Here is a 20283-nt window from a genome sequence, read left to right as displayed (position 1 = left end):
CCTTTTGTTGTGTTCTGTCTGTCTCCTCCTGAAGCACGCTGTGACTGAGCATGTCCAGTCTGGTAGTGGTTCTGTACTGTAGAGTGACGCGGTCCTGCAGTGTGGACTGAACAGGATGGTTCAGGTATCCAGCAGCACCACCAACCTCCACCAGTCCAGACAGGACACTGGCTCTGAGAGGAGTGGTCACATCCAGAGCCCTGAATCTGTCCTGAAGGGAGTCTCCTTCAATACACTTCACCTCTGTGAGAGGCCGAGGTAGAGACTGACGCATGAAAGCTATTGTACTGTTATCCCAAAGACTGACATCTAAGGAGATAAAACAATATTACATTCACTGCAGAACTTCACAATATATCATAATACATATTTCACAATATGAACTATTCACAAGACAAACTATAAAGTCCAGCACTCAACAAAATGGATACCTTTGCTAGCCCAGCGCTGACGCAGGCCATGCTTTTAAACATTAGATAAAACAGCTGTCTTTAAACTATGCACTCTTCACACATACCTGAGCAAAACAATAACTACATCCATAACACTTTGAAGTCTTTAAAACTGGAAAACGCACACGGGTACCTGAACAAAATGAGTCACTGCGGCAGTCATACAACATCCCAAGATCTAAAGGACGACCGAGGGCAGCCACCACAACACTGTCTGCTGTCCAGTCTGACAATCACAGAAAACACATCATAACATGTTGTGGTACAGATTATTACAGGTAGTCATTCAGCAGGAATATAACTCACCTTCAGTCATGCCTCTACAGAAATGCTTGGCAGGATTGTTCAGCTCAATGGGAGTGTTCTTGACGTTCTAAGGAACATGTCATCACTTGAAGTTACTCAACAAAGGATAGTGGGAGAAAACAGTTCAATAAAATAAAGAAAAGTGTTGTTAAACTGGTAAGAACAGACGGAGATAGTTGAGAGTTCACAGGAAAATTAAGAGGAAAGTGTATCAAAGTAGCGGTGCTACCTGTTACAACAGGCAAAAAAATATTTATGTTGAGATGCTGATATAAATAAATATACAAATCTATAAGAGTTATTAGTTTATTCTGTTAAGGTAGCTACCAGTACTGTCTGTCTAGAAGGTAAAGTATTGTTAAGGTAGCTACCAGTACTGTCTGTCTAGAAGGTAAAGTATTGTTAAGGTAGCTACCAGTACTGTCTGTCTAGAAGGTAAAGTATTGTTAAGGTAGCTACCAGTACTGTCTGTCTAGAAGGTAAAGTATTGTTAAGGTTAAGTATTGTTAAGGTAGCTACAAGTACTGTCTGTCTAGAAGGTAAAGTATTGTTAAGGTAGCTACCAGTACTGTATGTCTAGAAGGTAAAGTATTGTTAAGGTAGCTACAATACTGTCTGTCCAGTACTGTCTGTCTAGAAGGTAAAGTATTGTTAAGGTAACTACCAGTACTGTATTCCAGAAGGTAAAGTATTGTTAAGGTAGCTACCAGTACTGTATTCCAGAAGGTAAAGTATTGTTAAGGTAGCTACCAGTACTGTCTAGAAGGTAAAGTATTGTTAACCTGTTTGGGCTGCAGGGGCAGTATTGAGTAGCCAGATAAAAGGTGCCCATTTCAAACGGTCTCGTACTCAATTCTTGCTCGTACAATATGCATATTATTATTACTATTGGATAGAAAACACTCTCTAGTTTCTAAAACCGTTTGCATTATATCTGTGAGTGAAACAGAACTCATTCTGCAGCAAACTTCCTGACAGGAAGTGGAAAGTCTGAAATTGAGGCTCTGTTCCAGGGGCTGCCTATTAAATCACTTGTTATTTATTAGTTTAGATGCACTTCATACGTCTTCCACTAGATGTCGACAAGGAGTGAGATAAGAAATGGACTGTGTAACTTGATCTGGACTCGAATTACAGCTCATGGAATGACGTGTTCTCCATTTCCTGTTTTCAGGACTGCGCGAAGAGAGACATGGATTTGCCTTCTGTTTAGCTGTCGTTATAGGCGACTACTATCTCCGGCTTTGATTTTATTTGATACATGTGACCATATCATCGTAAAGTATGTTTTTTCAATATAGTTTAATCAGATTATAGAACATTTTTCGGGAGTTTTTGCCGTGTTCCGTTCTCTGACTTTGTTGACGATGGAGCGATTCGTGCCACTTGGCTAGTGCGCTTGCTAAATCGAGAGGGGAAATGAACGTTCTAAATCCAAACAATGATTGTTCTTGACAAAGGACACCTTGTCCAACATTCTGATGAAAGATCAGCAAAAGTAAGAAACATTTTATGATGCTATTTCATATATCTGTCATGCATGTGAACTAGTCGTCGGCGCCCAACGTTTGGGTACTCTAGCTATACCGAAGTGGATGTCGTAATGAAGTTATTTTTTAGAATTCTAACACTGCGATTTCATTAAGAACTAATGGATCTATCATTTCCTATACAACATGTATTTTTTAGTTATGTTTATGAATAGTCATTTGGTCAGAATATGTGTGTCATAAAAAGTGTCAGAAAAAAATCCGGACGTTGTGGGACAAAATAGCTACGTTAGCAGAATGTATAACCACTGATTTCAGCTCTAAATATGCACATTTTCGAACAAAACATAAGTGTATGTATAACCTGATGTTATAGGACTGTCATCTGATGAAGAATATCAAGGTTAGTCAAAAATTATATATCTTTTGCTTGTTTGTTACGATCGCTAACCTTTTGCTACTGGGAAATGGCATGTCTTTCTGGCTATTGTGGTAAGCTAATATAACGCTATATTGTGTTTTCGCTGTAAAACACTTAATAAATCGGAAATATTGGCTGGAATCACAAGATGCCTGTCTTTCATTTGCTGTACACTATGTATTTTTCAGAAATGTTTTATGATGAGTAATTAGGTATTTGACGTTGGTGTCTGTAATTATTCTGTCTGCTTTCGAACAAAACATAGATTTATTGAATAACATGTTATAAGACTGTCATCTGATGAAGTTGTTTGTTGGTTAGTTTGGTTGGTTCTTGGTTAGTTAGATTGGCTTTGTGCATGCTACCTGTGCTGTGAAAAATGTCTGTGCTTTTTTGTATTTGGTGGTGAGCTAACATAAATATACGTGCTGTTTTCGCTGTAAAACATTTTAAAAATCGGACATGTTGGCTGGATTCACAAGATGTGTACCTTTCATTTGCTGTATTGGACTTGTTAATGTGTGAAAGATAAATATTAAAAAAAAATGTATTTTGAATTTCGCGCCCTGCACTTGAAGTGGCTGTTGTCATAAGTGTACCGGCACCGCCCTGCAGCCATAAGAAGTTGGTAGCTACCAGTACTGTCTGTCTAGAAGGTAAAGTATTGTTAAGGTAACTACCAGTACTGTCTGTCTAGAAGGTAAAGTATTGACACTAAATGGTACCTGCTCAGAGTTGTCAGCACTAAGCTCCTCTGTATTATGTTGTAGAATCGTGATCTCTCTCTGGAGTCTAGCTTCCAGCCTGGAGGCAATCTGTTCCTTCTGATTTTTGGTGTTTTCCTTGATAGACAATTACAGCCAACACATTAGTGTTATATTAAACTAAGACTTACTGAAAGACAGGCAGAAAGGTACATTTAACTTGAGCTCGTAAAAATTGAATAAAATAAAATGCTAAATAAAACTGAAACATGCCACTTTTTAACCTATTGCCTTACAATGTTTAATATACTGTCCAATGTCCTGGTGGCAAGAAGAAACTATAGACACACCCACCTCTTCACTATCTACACACATTAGTCCAGACTACAGACACACCCACCTCTTCAGTGTCTCTCTCATTCTTTATGACATCATGGTTTCTGTGGTCCTGCAAGGCACACAGAACACAAACAGAAACCTGGTCTGTCTTACAGAAGACCTCCAGAGCTCTGTGGTGGAGCTGGCACAGTTTCTGCTCCAGGTTTCCAGTCACCTCCACCAGGGTGTGTCTCTGCAGAGCTGCTACGGTGTAGTGATGTCTGACATGACTCTCACAGTAGGAGGCAGTGCAGGTCAGACAGGACTTCACAGCTTTGAACTGTTTCTCAGTGCAGAGATCACAGGCCACATCTCCAGGTCCAGCGTAGCAGTGCTTGGGGAGAGCAGGGACCTTGAACCCTGCCTGGTGGAGTTTCTCAATCACCTTCTCCAAGGCTGAGTTAGTGAAGAGGTCCGGACGTGTTCTGAATCTCTTTCTGCACTGGGGGCAGTCGTAGTCTCCTGTCTGGTCAGGCTGGTTCCAGTGGGTCTCAATGCACTGTCTGCAGTAACTGTGTCCACAGGGGATGGAGACTGGCTCTTTGAGAACCTCTGTACACACTGAACATCTGAAGTGGTCCTCTGTCAGTAGACTGGCTGTCAGCTCACTGTACACAAAGTGGTAGAGAAATGTGGTTGCTGTTTTAAAGACTATTATACAGGGGCTAACCTACAAGATGTACAGGAATGTGGAAACTGTTTTTCACTTACCTGGCATCTTTTCCAAACTTAATGGGCCTGTCCATGGACCAATCACTCTTCATGGACAGACACGGTGACCCCACCCTCTCCTGTTTTACACTGTGGAAGGATTAAGGGGGGTTTTGTCATTGTGTGAATATGCAGAATGTAATACCTATCCATCTTTCATGTTGACTGTTTGGATATTTCTAAATGGACAGAAACATAAATATTTGTAGATTTCTTAATGATTGATCCATTTATAATCTAGACCTACATGCAACAGTATCTCTTGTGCTTTTGACAATGATTCTACATTACGCCTATTTCATATGATATGCCTAAATAGTTAAAACAACTTGGCTGAAAAATAAATACCTTTTCTTTGGATTATTGAATTACCAACAGTTGAACTTGGAAGTTTACATACACCTTAGCCAAATACATTGAAACTCAGTTTTTCACAATTACTGACATTTAGTCCTAGTAAAAATTCCCTGTCTTAGGTCAGTTATGATCACCACTTCATTTTAAGAATAAGAAATGTCAGAATAATAGTAGAGAGAATGACTTATTTCAGCTTTTATTTATTTTCGTCCTGACAGAGCTGGTGTAACTGAGTCAGGTTTGTAGGCCTCCTTGCTCACACAGAAGAAAATAGCTTTTTCAGTTCTGCCCACAAATTTTCTATAGGATTGAGGTCAGGGCTTCGTGATGGCCACTCCGATACCTTGACTTTGTTGTCCTTCAGCCATTTTGCCACAACTTTGGAAATATGCTTCGGGTCATTGTCCATTTGGAAGACCCATTTGAGACCATGCTTTAACTTCCTGACTGATGTTTTGAGATGTTGCTTCAATATATCCACATAATTATCCTCCTCATGATGCCATCTAGTTTGTGAAGTGCACCAGTCCCTCCTGCAGCAAAGCACCCCCACAACATGATGCTGCCACCACCATACTTCACGGTTGGGACGGTGTTCTTCGGCTTGCAACCCTCCCCCTTTATCCTCCAAACATAACGATGGTCATTATGGCCAAACAGTTCTATTTTTGTTTCATCAGACCATACTTTTTGGAGGAATGATCTTTGTCACCAAAAAGTACGATATTTTCCCCCATGTGCAGTTGCAAACCGCGGTCGGGCTTTTTATATGGCAGTTTTGCAGCAGTGGCTTCTTCCTTGCTGAACGGCCTTTCAGGTTACATCGATATAAGATTAATTTTGCTGTGGATGTAGATACTTTTGTACCTGTTTCCTCCAGCATCTTCACAAGGTCCTATGCTGTTGTTCTGGCATTGATTTGAACTTTTTGCAACAAAGTACGTTCATTTCTAGGAGACAGAACGCGTCTCCTTGCTGAGATGATATAGTCCTATTACAGTCCACATCACTAGTAATATAGTCCTATTCCAGTCCACATCCAGTCCACATTACTAGTAATATAGGCCTAATCCAGTCCACATCACTAGTAATATAGTCCATTACAGTCCACATCACTAGTAATATAGTCCATTACAGTCCACATCACTAGTAATATAGTCCTATTCCAGTCCATATCACTAGTAATATAGTCCTATCCCAGTCCATATCACTAGTAATACAGTCCTATTCCAGTCCACATCACGAGTAATATAGTCCTATTCCAGTCCACATCACTAGTAACATAGTCCTATTCCAGTCCACATCACTAGTAATATAGTCCTATTCCAGTCCACATCACTAGTAATATAGTCCTATTCCAGTCCACATCACTAGTAATATAGTCCTATTCCAGTCCACATCACTAGTAATATAGTCCTATTCCAGTCCACATCACTAGTAATATAGTCCTATTCCAGTCCACATCACTAGTAATATGGTCCTATTCCAGTCCACAACACTAGTAATATAGTTCTATTACAGTCCACATCAATAGTTATATAATCCTATCCCAGTCCATATCACTAGTAATATAGTCCTATTCCAGTCCATATCACTAGTAATATAGTCCTATTCCAGTCCATATCACTAGTAATACAGTCCTATTCCAGTCCATATCACTAGTAATATAGTCCTATTCCAGTCCACATCACTAGTAATATAGTCCTATTCCAGTCCACATCACTAGTAATATAGTCCTATTCCAGTCCACATCACGAGTAATATAGTCCTATTCCAGTCCACATCACTAGTAATATAGTTCCATTACAGTCCATATCACTAGTAATATAGTCCTATTCCAGTCCATATCACTAGTAATATAGTCCTATTCCAGTCCATATCACTAGTAATATAGTCCTATTCCAGTCCATATCACTAGTAATATAGTCCTATTCCAGTCCATATCACTAGTAATATAGTCCTATTCCAGTCCATATCACTAGCAGTATAGTCCTACTACAGACCTAGCTAGCAAACCTATACTTGAACCCCCTAAAAATTGACAAAGACTCCAGCCACCCTAGTCAGACTGTTCTCTCTGCTACCACACGGCAAGCGTTACCGGAGCACCAAGTCTAGGTCCAAGAGGCTTCTAAACAGCTTCTACCCCCAAGCCATAAGACTCCTGAACACCTAATCAAAATGGCTACCCAAACTATCTGCACCACCCACGCTGCAACTGCTACTCTCTCTTATTATTATGTACATAATTACCTCAATTACCTTGACACCGGTGCCCCCGCACATAGACTCTGTACCGGTACCCCGTGTATATAGCCCCGCTATTGTTGATTACTGCTGCTCTTTAATTTGTTTTTCTTATCTTTAACTTGTTTTGTTGTTGGTATTTTCTTAAAACTGCATTGTTGGTTAAGGGCTTGTAAGTAAGCATTTCACAGTAAGGTCTACACCTGTTGTATTCGGCGCATGTGACAAATAAAATGTTATTTTGACCTGCCCGGGTTTCCCCTGCCTGGGGACTGCAGATGGAAATAGCTGCTAGCTAAATCTGGTAGGCTACAAACCATCATTTCTCAAGTGGAATTGAGACATGTGTTTTTGTTGTACATTGTCCCTGTTCAAATACATTTAATAAATGAATAATCTAACCAACTCTTCAATTGCCATTCGACATATTATCAACCTGTCTGGTAATATATTGACTCTACTACAACCCATAAATCAGGTAGATGTAAACATACAAATTTGCTTTTCTGAACAAAATAAGATGATAAAATGTATGAAATGTGTTGGCTAGCTTAGCTAACTTTTCTAAAATAAAGGCCCCGTTGAGGCAATTTTCTAGCCTGAACTCATCCACTCACGGGCTGAGCTCGCTGTGCATCAACGCCACTGAACAGGGGTGTATTCAGTAGCGAACACAGTAGCAACAGAAAAATGTTTTGCAAAGAAAACGAGAGTTCATATTGGTCAAATACAGATAGTTCCCTCCCGTTAGCTGGTGTGTGGATGTATTTCACTTATACTTCCGTGTATAAAAACAACTTTATTGTGGCACGTTCAGCAAAATGCAACGTTATAAGCACGCTATAAGCATGTGGAATAGCGTCGACTCTATGCTACTGATGGCATTTCTATAGGCAACGTTTGGCTACTGATCGGGGCCGTGTTTTAGTAATCACCAGCAGGTGTGCTAAAATGGCACTTGACAGGGGTGTATTAATTAGAACACACCGTAGAAAAACGTTTTGCAATGAAAATGACAGTTTCTCAATGGACAAATTCAGAAAGATCCCTTCCCGTTTGATTGTTCGGTTCCTAATGAATACACCCAACATTTGCTTTTGAGATTATGAATAAACCAATAAAATACAGATAAACCTAATGACAGGGTAATTTACCTGTCTTTGTTCATATTTACTTCACTCTCCTCATAGCCGTCAGGGGATCTCCATCCGCTCCTTCTCAGAAATGACGTTAATGAAAGTCCAAGGCAGTTTACTGTAGCTCAGCATATTTCACAGAAAGACAGATTGTTGACCTATTGTGGAAAAACAGCGATTTAAATAATATAAAATAGTAGGAATCCTACGATGTTGTTGACGTTCAGATATGGCCTCCTAAATGTAAAACACATGGAATCGATAGGATACATGACTAAAGGATACCAAAGGCATAACATTAAATTAGTTCTGTTTTCTCAGTAATTGCCAGTATATTAAGCTTTTATTGTATGCAATCTATAGCCTAAATATATGACATATATATAGCCTTTTGCTGTGTTTATTTCTAAAATCATGCGATGGTATCCCATCCGCAGATTAGATAGTAAACTAAACTAGGCTACAGTGGTTTACCTTAATGTAAACTTGTTTAAATGCCAACTGCTTTTGTAAGTTACAAGCTATATGTAATGTCATAACTTTAAGAATATGATAGCATATACACAACTTTACCTAACTATCTTGATTCAATATAGTCCCCAGCCCACGGCATCGCCCAGACTTTTGTTCCTAAAAGTAACGTCGTCCTTAAAACACGTCCATAGAATTAAACCTGCACCGAGTTCTCTGTCGAAAAAATTATACTAATGTAAACCAATTTGTCTCTAGACCTGTAATAAACCACGATATTTGTTATCTTAAAACAAAAAAAATGTTAGCTACCTTCATGATCCAGTTGTCTACATATGGCGGCCACATAGGTGCTGTTTCCTTTAACTTTCAATGTATTAGGTAACTCACAGGTTGCGTTCCAAACAGGTAAAAGAGACGCACCCTTTTCTTCTTTTTCTTTGGTATACTGGCGTTCGCAACAATGATATGTGCATTCCGCCACCAACTGTACAGGTCGATAAGAAGGATCCAAAACGGAAAAAATGTGGTGTAAAAAAAAATAAAAATAAAAACTATATCCATACAAATATCACTAACGAAATGTTAATTAAACTAAATCAGCCTGTTTTTCTGGCTCAGAAGGATCCTGTGATGGAGGGACATATCCAGGAGACAGTTGTCCTTCGATCCGTATTTTGTGCGGATATCTTTACAGAAATCGTCTGAACCGAACTTTTCTCCAAACCGGCACCTATAACTTGGCTGTATTAGGCTACGAGGAAGCGCGTCTTGAGCGCTGTCTACCACAGCCAAGGTGCCGGTTTGGAGAAACGTTCGGTTCAGACGGTTTCTATAGGTCTACAGATATCCACACATGATAGAACCCTGACCAACGGACAAGGAGTTACGGATTATCGATATTCAGTAACAGGATTTTAGGAAACAAGTAGCCTACCCATTACACAATTCTGCCAGTTATTTCCAGGCTTTACATTGTAGCCACCAAGGACGCCAATGAGCGCATGCGCAGCGTCCTATTATAAGGGTGAACAAGAATGAATATAAGGGTATTTTACTAAATTGTAAGGAATTCTTATCACGTTACAAGATCCCTGTAACACCTAAAGATTGTGTAATAGTTTTAGATGCCATTCCCTCAGAGGGGTTGTTTTATAATCCAGGAACATGTCAAGACCTGATCCTCAGAACATACCTACGATTAACCCTGTTGACTCATCAGTAGGAAAGATTCGTTTTCCTTTAGGCCATTCAACAACATTAGAGGAATATGAGCCTTGTTTCAATGTTGTATCTATTCCTTATGTCATGTTGGTCCATTCAACAACATTAGAGGAATAGGAGCCTTGTTTCAATGTTGTATCTATTCCTTATGTCATGTTGGTCCATTCAACAACATTAGAGATATAGGAACCTTGTTTCAATGTTGTATCTATTCCTTATGTCATGTTGGTCCATTCAACAACAATAGAGATATAGGAACCTTGTTTCAATGTTGTATCTATTCCTTATGTCATGTTGGTCCATTCAACAACATCAGAGATATAGGAACCTTGTTTCAATGTTGTATCTATTCCTTATGTCATGTTGGTCCATTCAACATCAATAGAGATATAGGAACCTTGTTTCAATGTTGTATCTATTCCTTATGTCATGTTGGTCCATTCAACAACAATAGAGATATAGGAGCCTTGTTTCAACAGGATGTTGTATCTATTCCTTATGTCATGTTTGGCCATTCAACAACAATAGAGGAATAGGAACCTTGTTTCAATGTTGTATCTATTCCTTATGTCATGTTGGTCCATTCAACAACAATAGAGGAATAGGAACCTTGTTTCAATGTTATATCTATTCCTTATGTCATGTTGGGCCATTCAACAACATTAGAGGAATAGGAGCCTTGTTTCAATGTTATATCTATTCCTTATGTCATGTTGGGCCATTCAACAACAGTAGAGGAATAGGATCCTTGTTTCAATGTTATATCTATTCCTTATGTCATGTTGGGCCATTCAACATCAATAGAGATATAGGAGCCTTGTTTCAATGTTGTATCTATTCCTTATGTCATGTTGGTCCATTCAACAACATTAGAGATATAGGAACCTTGTTTCAATGTTGTATCTATTCCTTATGTCATGTTGGTCCATTCAACAACAATAGAGATATATACGAGCCTTGTTTCAACAGGATGTTGTATCTATTCCTTATGTCATGTTTGGCCATTCAACAACAATAGAGGAATAGGAACCTTGTTTCAATGTTGTATCTATTCCTTATGTCATGTTGGTCCATTCAACAACAATAGAGGAATAGGAACCTTGTTTCAATGTTATATCTATTCCTTATGTCATGTTGGGCCATTCAACAACATTAGAGGAATAGGAGCCTTGTTTCAATGTTATATCTATTCCTTATGTCATGTTGGGCCATTCAACAACAATAGAGGAATAGGAGCCTTGTTTCAATGTTATATCTATTCCTTATGTCATGTTGGGCCATTCAACATCAATAGAGATATAGGAGCCTTGTTTCAATGTTGTATCTATTCCTTATGTCATGTTGGTCCATTCAACAACATTAGAGGAATAGGAGCCTTGTTTCAATGTTATATATATTCCTTATGTCATGTTGGGCCATTCAACAACAATAGAGATATAGGAGCCTTGTTTCAATGTTGTATCTATTCCTTATGTCATGTTGGGCCATTCAACAACAATAGAGGAATAGGAGCCTTGTTTCAATGTTGTATCTATTCCTTATGTCATGTTGGGCCATTCAACAACAATAGAGGAATAGGAGCCTTGTTTCAATGTTGTATCTATTCCTTATGTCATGTTGGGCCATTCAACAACAATAGAGGAATAGGAGCCTTGTTTCAATGTTGTATCTATTCCTTATGTCATGTTGGGCCATTCAACAACAATAGAGGAATAGGAGCCTTGTTTCAATGTTATATATATTCCTTATGTCATGTTGGTCCATTCAACAACATTAGAGGAATAGGAGCCTTGTTTCAATGTTATATCTATTCCTTATGTCAGGTTGGTCCATTCAACAACAATAGAGATATAGGAACCTTGTTTCAACAAGATGTTGTATCTATTCCTTATGTCATGTTGGTCCATTCAACAACATTAGAACAATAGGAGCCTTGTTTCAATGTTGTATCTATTCCTTATGTCATGTTGGTCCATTCAACAACATTAGAGGAATAGGAGCCTTGTTTCAATGTTATATCTATTCCTTATGTCATGTTGGTCCATTCAACAACAATAGAGATATAGGAACCTTGTTTCAATGTTGTATCTATTCCTTATGTCATGTTGGTCCATTCAACATCAATAGAGGAATAGGAGCCTTGTTTAAACAGGATGTTGTATCTATTCCTTATGTCATGTTAGGCCATTCAACATCAATAGAGGAATAGGAGCCTTGTTTCAATGTTGTATCTATTCCTTATGTCATGTTGGTCCATTCAACAACATTAGAGATATAGGAACCTTGTTTCAACAGGATGTTGTATCTATTCCTTATGTCATGTTGGTCCATTCAACAACATTAGAGATATAGGAACCTTGTTTCAATGTTATATCTATTCCTTATGTCATGTTGGTCCATTCAACATCAATAGAGATATAGGAACCTTGTTTCAACAGGATGTTGTATCTATTCCTTATGTCATGTTGGTCCATTCAACATCAATAGAGATATAGGAACCTTGTTTCAATGTTGTATCTATTCCTTATGTCATGTTGGTCCATTCAACAACAATAGAGATATAGGAACCTTGTTTCAACAGGATGTTGTATCTATTCCTTATGTCATGTTGGTCCATTCAACAACAATAGAGGAATAGGAGCCTTGTTTCAATGTTGTATCTATTCCTTATGTCATGTTGGTCCATTCAACAACAATAGAGATATAGGAGCCTTGTTTCAATGTTGTATCTATTCCTTACATACATTGGAATGGTTTTATTGATAATATCTGTTGGGAAAAAGTTTGGATGTTGCCACACACATACCTACTTATTAACACAATTAAGGACATTTCTTCTTCAATTATTCATAAATATTCTCCTGCCAACCACTATATGAAGAGTTGAAAAAAACACCATAATTTCAAGTTGTACCTTTTGTAATGACCACCCAGAAACAGTGTTGCATCTTTTTGGGGATTGTGTTCATGTGAGGAATCTGATACAAGACATCAGTAGGTTTATAATGGAACACATTTATGAAGATCTTACACTATAATGGAGAGATGTGCTCCTTAGATTCTTTACTTAGGATAGAAACAAGTTGAAACAATTTTATGCAATTAATTTCATTATTCTTTTGGCCAAATTTCATATTTACAAATGCACACTACTGGTCAAAAGTTTTAGATTCTTGAAATAGTCACCCTTTGCCTTGAATACAGCTTTGCACACTCTTGACATTCTCCAAACCAGCACCTGGAATGCTTTTCCAAAAGTCTTGAAGGAGTTCCCACATATGCTGATCACTTGTTGGCTGCTTTTCCTTCACTCTGCGGTCAAACTTATCCCAAACCATCTCAATTGGGTTGAGGTCGGGGGGTTTGTAGGCCAGGTCGTCTGATGCAGCACTCCATCACTCTCCTTCTTGGAAAAATAGCCCTTACACAGGCTGGAAGTGTGTTGGGTCATTGTCCTGTTGAAAAACAAATGAAAGTCTCACTAGGCACAAACCAGATGGGATAGCGTATCGCTGCAGCACCCTCAGCACCCTTTCTTCCTGTGGCTATGGTAGCTATGAAAATAAGACTAAATGGTAGCTACGACTATAAGACTATATGGTAGCTAGGACTATCAGACTATATGGTAGCTAGGACTATAAGACTATATGGTAGCTAGGACTATAAGACTATATGGTAGCTAGGACTATAAGACTATATGGTAGCTAGGACTATAAGACTATATGGTAGCTAGGACTATAAGACTATATGGTAGCTAGGACTATAAGACTACAGGGTAGCTATGACAATAATACTATATGCTACCTAGGACTATAAGACTACATGGTAGCTAGGACTAGAAGACTACAGGGTAGCTATGACAATAATACTATATGCTACCTAGGACTATAAGACTACATGGTAGCTAGGACTATACGACTACAGGTTAGCTAGGGTAGCTAGGACTTTAATACTATATGGTAGTTAGGACTATAAGACTATATGGTAGCTATGACAATAAGACTATATGGTAGCTAGGACTATAAGACTATATGGTAGCTAGGACTATAAGACTATATGGTAGCTAGGACTATAATACTATATGGTAGCTGGGACTATAAGACTATATGGTAGCTAGGACTATAATACTATATGGTAGCTGGGACTATAAGACTATATGGTAGCTAGGACTATAAGACTATATGGTAGCTAGGACTATAAGACTATATGGTAGCTAGGACTATAATACTATATGGTAGCTGGGACTATAAGACTATATGGTAGCTAGGACTATAAGACTATATGGTAGCTAGGACTATAAGACTATATGGTAGCTAGGACTACAAGACTATATGGTAGCTAGGACTATAAGACTATATGGTAGCTAGGACTATAAGACTATATGGTAGCTAGGACTATAAGACTATATGGTAGCTAGGACTATAAGACTATATGGTAGCTAGGACTATAAGACTATATGGTAGCTAGGACTATAAGACTATATGGTAGCTAGGACCATAAGACTATATGGTAGCAAGGACTATAAGACTATATGGTAGAGAGGACTATAAGACTATATGGTAGCTAGGACTATAAGACTATATGGTAGCAAGGACTATACGACTATATGGTAGCTAGGACTTTAAGACTATATGGTAGCTAGGACTATAAGACTATATGGTAGAGAGAACTATAAGACTATATGGTAGCTAGGACTATAAGACTATATGGTAGCTAGGACCATAAGACTATATGGTAGCAAGGACTATAAGACTATATGGTAGAGAGGACTATAAGACTATATTGTAGCTAGGACTATAAGACTATATGGTAGCAAGGACTATAAGACTACATGGTAGAGAGGACTATAAGACTATATGGTAGCTAGGACTATAAGACTATATGGTAGGTATGAGACTATATGGTAACTAGGACTATAATACTATATGGTAACTAGGACTATAAGACTATATGGTAACTAGGACTATAATACTATATGGTAGCTATCAGACTACATGGTAGCTATGAACGATTCTTGAATGATATAATTCATAAAGACCTCATCTGTGCGCAGTATAGCTCTGAATAGGACACCGGCAGCGTTGCAGTTCTTGCAAAACCCAGCAGCGTTGCAGTTCTTGACACAAACCGGTGCTACTGGCACTTACTACCAAGCCCCGTTCAAAGACACTTTAATATTTAGACTGTATTCAGCTAAAACTGATCATTCAGACTTTATGAACTAGAACATGTTATAATAGTGCATGAAGTGTCCTTCTAGACCAGACTGGATGTTAAACTGCTGAAGCTCCTAAGTTAAAGCATCAGACTCAGACTGCAACAGACCACTGACTGCTCACTGCTGTAGATCATTCATTCAGCAAGCAGCCTGGAACCTCCAGAGACAAGTTCCGCATCATAGTTTACACGTCATTAACCTCTAACGAGCCTCAACCCCGGATCCGGGATCACCCCCCACCCCCCCCACACTGATTAGCATCGCTAGCATAGCGTCACAATTAAATAGTAGCATCTAAATATCATTAAATCACAAGTCCAAGACACCTAATGAAAGATACAGATCTTGTGAATAAAGCCACCGTTTCAGATTTTTAAAATGTTTTACAGGGAAGACACAATATGTAAATCTATTAGCTAAACACGTTAGCAAAAGACACCATTTTTCTTTGTCCACCATTTTTTCTCAACACCAGTAGCTATCACCAATTCGGCTAAACTAAGATATTGATAGCCACTAACCAAGAAAAAACCTCATCAGATGACAGTCTGATAACATATTTATGGTATAGGATAGGTTTTGTTAGAAAAATGTGCATATTTCAGGTATAAATCATAGTTTGCCATTGCAGCCACCATCACAAATCTCACCAAAGCGACTAGAATTACTACAGAGAGCAACTTGTATTACCAATTTACTCATCATAAAACATTTCTTAAAAATACACAGCACATAGCAATGGAAAGAAACAGATCTTGTGAATTCAGACAACATTTCAGATTTTCTAAGTGTTTTACGGCGAAAACACAATAAATCGTTATATTAGCATACCACATATGCAAACGTTACCCCAGCATGAATTCAAGCCAAAGAGAGCGATATCGTATCATCGCCAAAATATATTAATTTTTTCACTAACCTTCTCAGAATTCTTCCGATGACACTCCTGTAACATCATATTACAACATACATATAGAGTTTGTTCGAAAATGTGCATATTTAGCCATAAAAAACCGTGGTTATACAATGAAAATAGTAGCAAAACAAGCCTGGAAATGTCGGTCGCCATCTTTGAGTGATCTAGTTTAATCAAAAGCTAATCATATACTTGACTAAAAAATACAGGGTTGACAGGAATCGAAAGACAAATTAGTTCTTAATGCAATCGCTGATTTACATTTTTTTAATTATCCTTACTTTTCAATACAGGTTGCGCCAAGCGAAGCTATACAAAACAAAATGGCGCCATAAGCGTTTAACATTTTTCGACAGAAACACGATTTATCATCATAAATTGTTCTTACTGTGAGCTGTTCTTCCATCAGAATCTTGGGCAAAGAATCCTTTCTTGGGTCTAATCGTCTTTTGGTCGAAAGCTGTCCTCTTGCCATGTGGAAATGCCCACTAACGTTCGGCATGAACTGGAAACGTCCCCAGCGGTTCAAAGTGTCTCAGAAATAAATGCCTCAAAATCGCACTAAACGGATATAATTGCTATAAAACGGTTTAAATTAACTACCTTATGATGTTTTTAACACCTCTAACGAGTAAAAACATGACCGGAGAAATATTACTGGCTAAACTAAAACTTGGAAGGAGGCGAGTCCGATGTCCTTCGCGCGCAAGGCGCAGGCAGCAAAGGGAAGCTACTTCCGGTATTTGCTGTTTTATACAGTCCCTGATTGCGCAATCGACTCCATTCAAAGCGTCATCACGCACTGACACCCAGGGGAAGACGTAAGAAGTGTCTGTTTCTCCATAGCATTTACACGGACCTTTAAACTGACTCCAGATCAGTGGCCAAGATGTTTGAAATCTGACTCCCTATAATGAAAAGTGCTGTAGATTGAGTTCTGTTTCACTCAGAGACAAAATTCCAACGGCTATAGAAACTAGAGAGTGTTTTCTATCCAATAATAATAATAATATGCATATTGTACGAGCAAGAATTGAGTAGGAAGCCGTTTAATCTGTAGAGGAAATTATGCTAATGTGAAACAGCACCCCCTATAGTGGCAAGAAGTTTTAAGATTATAACTCCTGTAGCTTTTAATAGACCGACCGACCGGCTTCATTCATAATGCATGAATGAAATGATAGTCATTGCCCGGGACTAAACTGACTGGGGCATGTTCTCTGAGCAGGACCCAACGTTTTGGAACATTCAGATGTTATGAACAAACATGGCTCTCTGACATTAAGAATAGTAAATCAGGTCGGCTCTTTATCTGGTAATTCTATCGACAACGTTTGACAACAGAACGTTGCCCTGAGGTGTATTCATTAGGAACCAAACGGAAACAAACCGTCAGAAACAGGGAGGGACTAACCTGAACTTGTCAAGAAAGAAACGCTCCTTCTTGTTGCAAAACATTTTGCTACGATCTGCACTATTGAATACACCCCTGAAAAGTATGAGACGGCTTACCTGCTGGTGACGACTACAACAAAACCATTTTCAGTAGCCAAAAATAGTCGAATGTTGACATTAAAAATGGCAAGAATAGAGCTAACGTGATTCCTTATTCTAAATGTCATGAATAGACGTGATTCCTTATTCTAAATGTCATGAATAGACGTGATTCCTTATTCTAAATGTCATGAATAGATGTGATTCCTTATTCTAAATGTCATAAATAGATGTGATTCCTTATTCTAAATGTCATGAATAGACGTGATTCCTTATTCTAAATGTCATGAATAGACGTGATTCCTTATTCTAAATGTCATGAATAGACGTGATTCCTTATTCTAAATGTCATGAATAGATGTGACTCCTTATTCTAAATGTCATGAATAGATGTGATTCCTTATTCTAAATGTCATGAATAGACGTGATTCCTTATTCTAAATGTCATGAATAGATGTGATTTCTTATTCTAAATGTCTGAGGCATGTTTGTCCTACATAGTGTATTTTATATCTGTTCAAAAACGTTGCGTCTTGCTGAACCGCCCCCAATAATACTTTTATACACGGAAGTATAAGTGAAAGTAAAATAGGTATATCGACACACAAGGTCACTGTAGCAGCAGACAACTAGTAGATTTAGTTGTCGATAGGAGATGACAACACATTTACAGTCTAGTTTGATTTGTTTCCTAATATCCTTTCAGGTTGTATTACTATCATCCAGTGATCCACATAACATGAGGATGAATCCTGCTATTCTCCACTCAGGCTGCGGAGAGAGAAAGACGATTAAACGATAAGGTAGGCAACAATCTGTAATATAACTGTTCAATGGCTATTTCATTTTACGATTCTTGAAGAATATAATTTATGAAGACCTCATCTGTGCCCAGTACAGCCCTATATTGGACGCTGCGCATGGGCGTCCTACATTAGGTGGCTACAATGCGGCGCACGGTAAATAACAGGTGAATTCTTTAGGGGGGGTAGCCTACTTGTTTCCCGAAAATCATGTTACTGAAGGCATATGTGTCTATAATCCGTTGTCCGTCGGACCGGATTGTGTGTGGATATCTTTAGAAAATAGTTTATAGAAACCGTCTGAACCGAACTTTTCTCCAAACCGGCACCTATAACTTGGCTGTATTAGGCTACGAGGAAGCGCGTCTTGTGCGCTGTCTACCACAGCCAAGGTGCCGGTTTGGAGAAAAGTTCGGTTCAGACGGTTTCTATGGGTCTACAGATATCCACATATGATAGAATCCTGACCGACGGACAAGGAGTTACGTATTATCGATATTCAGTAACAGGATTTTAGGAAACAAGTAGCCTACCCGCCTACATAATTCTGCCAGTTATTTTCCAGGCTTCACATTGTAGCCACCGAGGACGCCAATGCGCGCATGCGCAGCGTCCTAATATAGTGGTAAACATAGAAATAAGAATGAATAGAAGATTGAATGAATGGAAGGGTATTTTACTCCATTATAAGGAATACTTATCACGTTACAAGATCCCTGTAACACCTAAAGATTGTGTACTAGTTTTAGATGCCATTCCCTCAATCTATTCCTTAAGGCCATTCAACAACATTAGAGCAATAGGAACCTTGTTTCAATGTTGTATCTATTCCTTACATACATTGGAATGGTTTTATTGATAATATCTGTTGGGGAAAAGTCTGGATGTTACCACACACATACCTACTATTAACACAATTAAGGACGTTTCTTCTTCAATTATTCATAAATATTATACTGCCAAGCACGATATGAATAAGTAAAAAAACATCATAATTTCAAATTGTACCTTTTGTAATGACCAGCCAGAAACAGTGTTGCATCTTTTTGGGGATTGTGTTCATGTGAGGAATCTGATACAAGACATCAGTAGGTTTAAAATGGAACACATTTATGAAGATCTTACACTATAATGGATAGATGTGCTGCTTAGATTCTTTACTTAGGATAAAAACAAGTTGAAACAATTTTATGCAATTAATTTCATTATTCTTTTGGCCAAATTTCATATTTACAAATGCACACTACTGGTCAAAAGTTTTAGATTCTTGAAATAGTCACCCTTTGCCTTGAATACAGCTTTGCACACTCTTGACATTCTCCAAACCAGCTTCACCTGGAATGCTTTTCCAAAAGTCTTGAAGGAGTTCCCACATATGCTGATCACTTGTTGGCTGCTTCTCCTTCACTCTGCGGTCAAACTTATCCCAAACCATCTCAATAGGGTTGAGGTCAGGGGGTTTTGTAGGCCAGGTCATCTGATGTAGCATTCCATCACTCTCCTTCTTGGAAAAATAGCCCTTACACAGGCTGGAAGTGTGTTGGGTCATTGTCCTGTTGAAAAACAAATGAAAGTCTCACTAGGCACAAACAAGATGGGATGGCGTATCGCTGCAGCACCCTCAGCACCCTTTCTTCCTGTGGCTATGGTGGCTAGGACTATAAGACTATATGGTAGCTAGGACTATAAGACTATATGGTAGCTAGGACTATAAGACTATATGGTAGCTAGGACTATAAGACTATATGGTAGCTAGGACTATAAGACGATATGGTAGCTAGGACTGTAAGACTATATGGTAGCTAGGACTATAAGACGATATGGTAGCTAGGACTATAAGACTATATGGTAGCTAGGACTATAAGACTACAGGGTAGCTATGACAATAAGACTATATGGTAGCTATGACAATAAGACTATATGGTAGCTAGGACTATAAGAATACAGGGTAGCTA

The 20283-nt window shown here is 38.5% G+C and overlaps 1 long non-coding RNA gene across 1 annotated transcript; it reads right to left on the bottom strand.

The window, feature by feature from the left end:
• Nucleotides 1–220: 220 nt before the first annotated feature.
• Nucleotides 221–817, bottom strand: LOC120041642. The gene is made up of 3 exons (XR_005475911.1): nt 759–817; nt 586–678; nt 221–309 (listed from the first exon to the last, which is right to left on the bottom strand). It is a non-coding gene; the product is annotated as an uncharacterized LOC120041642 (long non-coding RNA).
• Nucleotides 818–20283: the final 19466 nt, after the last annotated feature.

The sequence above is a fragment of the Salvelinus namaycush genome, unplaced genomic scaffold (genome assembly GCF_016432855.1).
Source record: "Salvelinus namaycush isolate Seneca unplaced genomic scaffold, SaNama_1.0 Scaffold498, whole genome shotgun sequence".
NCBI lineage: Eukaryota > Metazoa > Chordata > Actinopteri > Salmoniformes > Salmonidae > Salvelinus > Salvelinus namaycush.
This window is presented reverse-complemented; position numbering and strand designations above follow the sequence as displayed.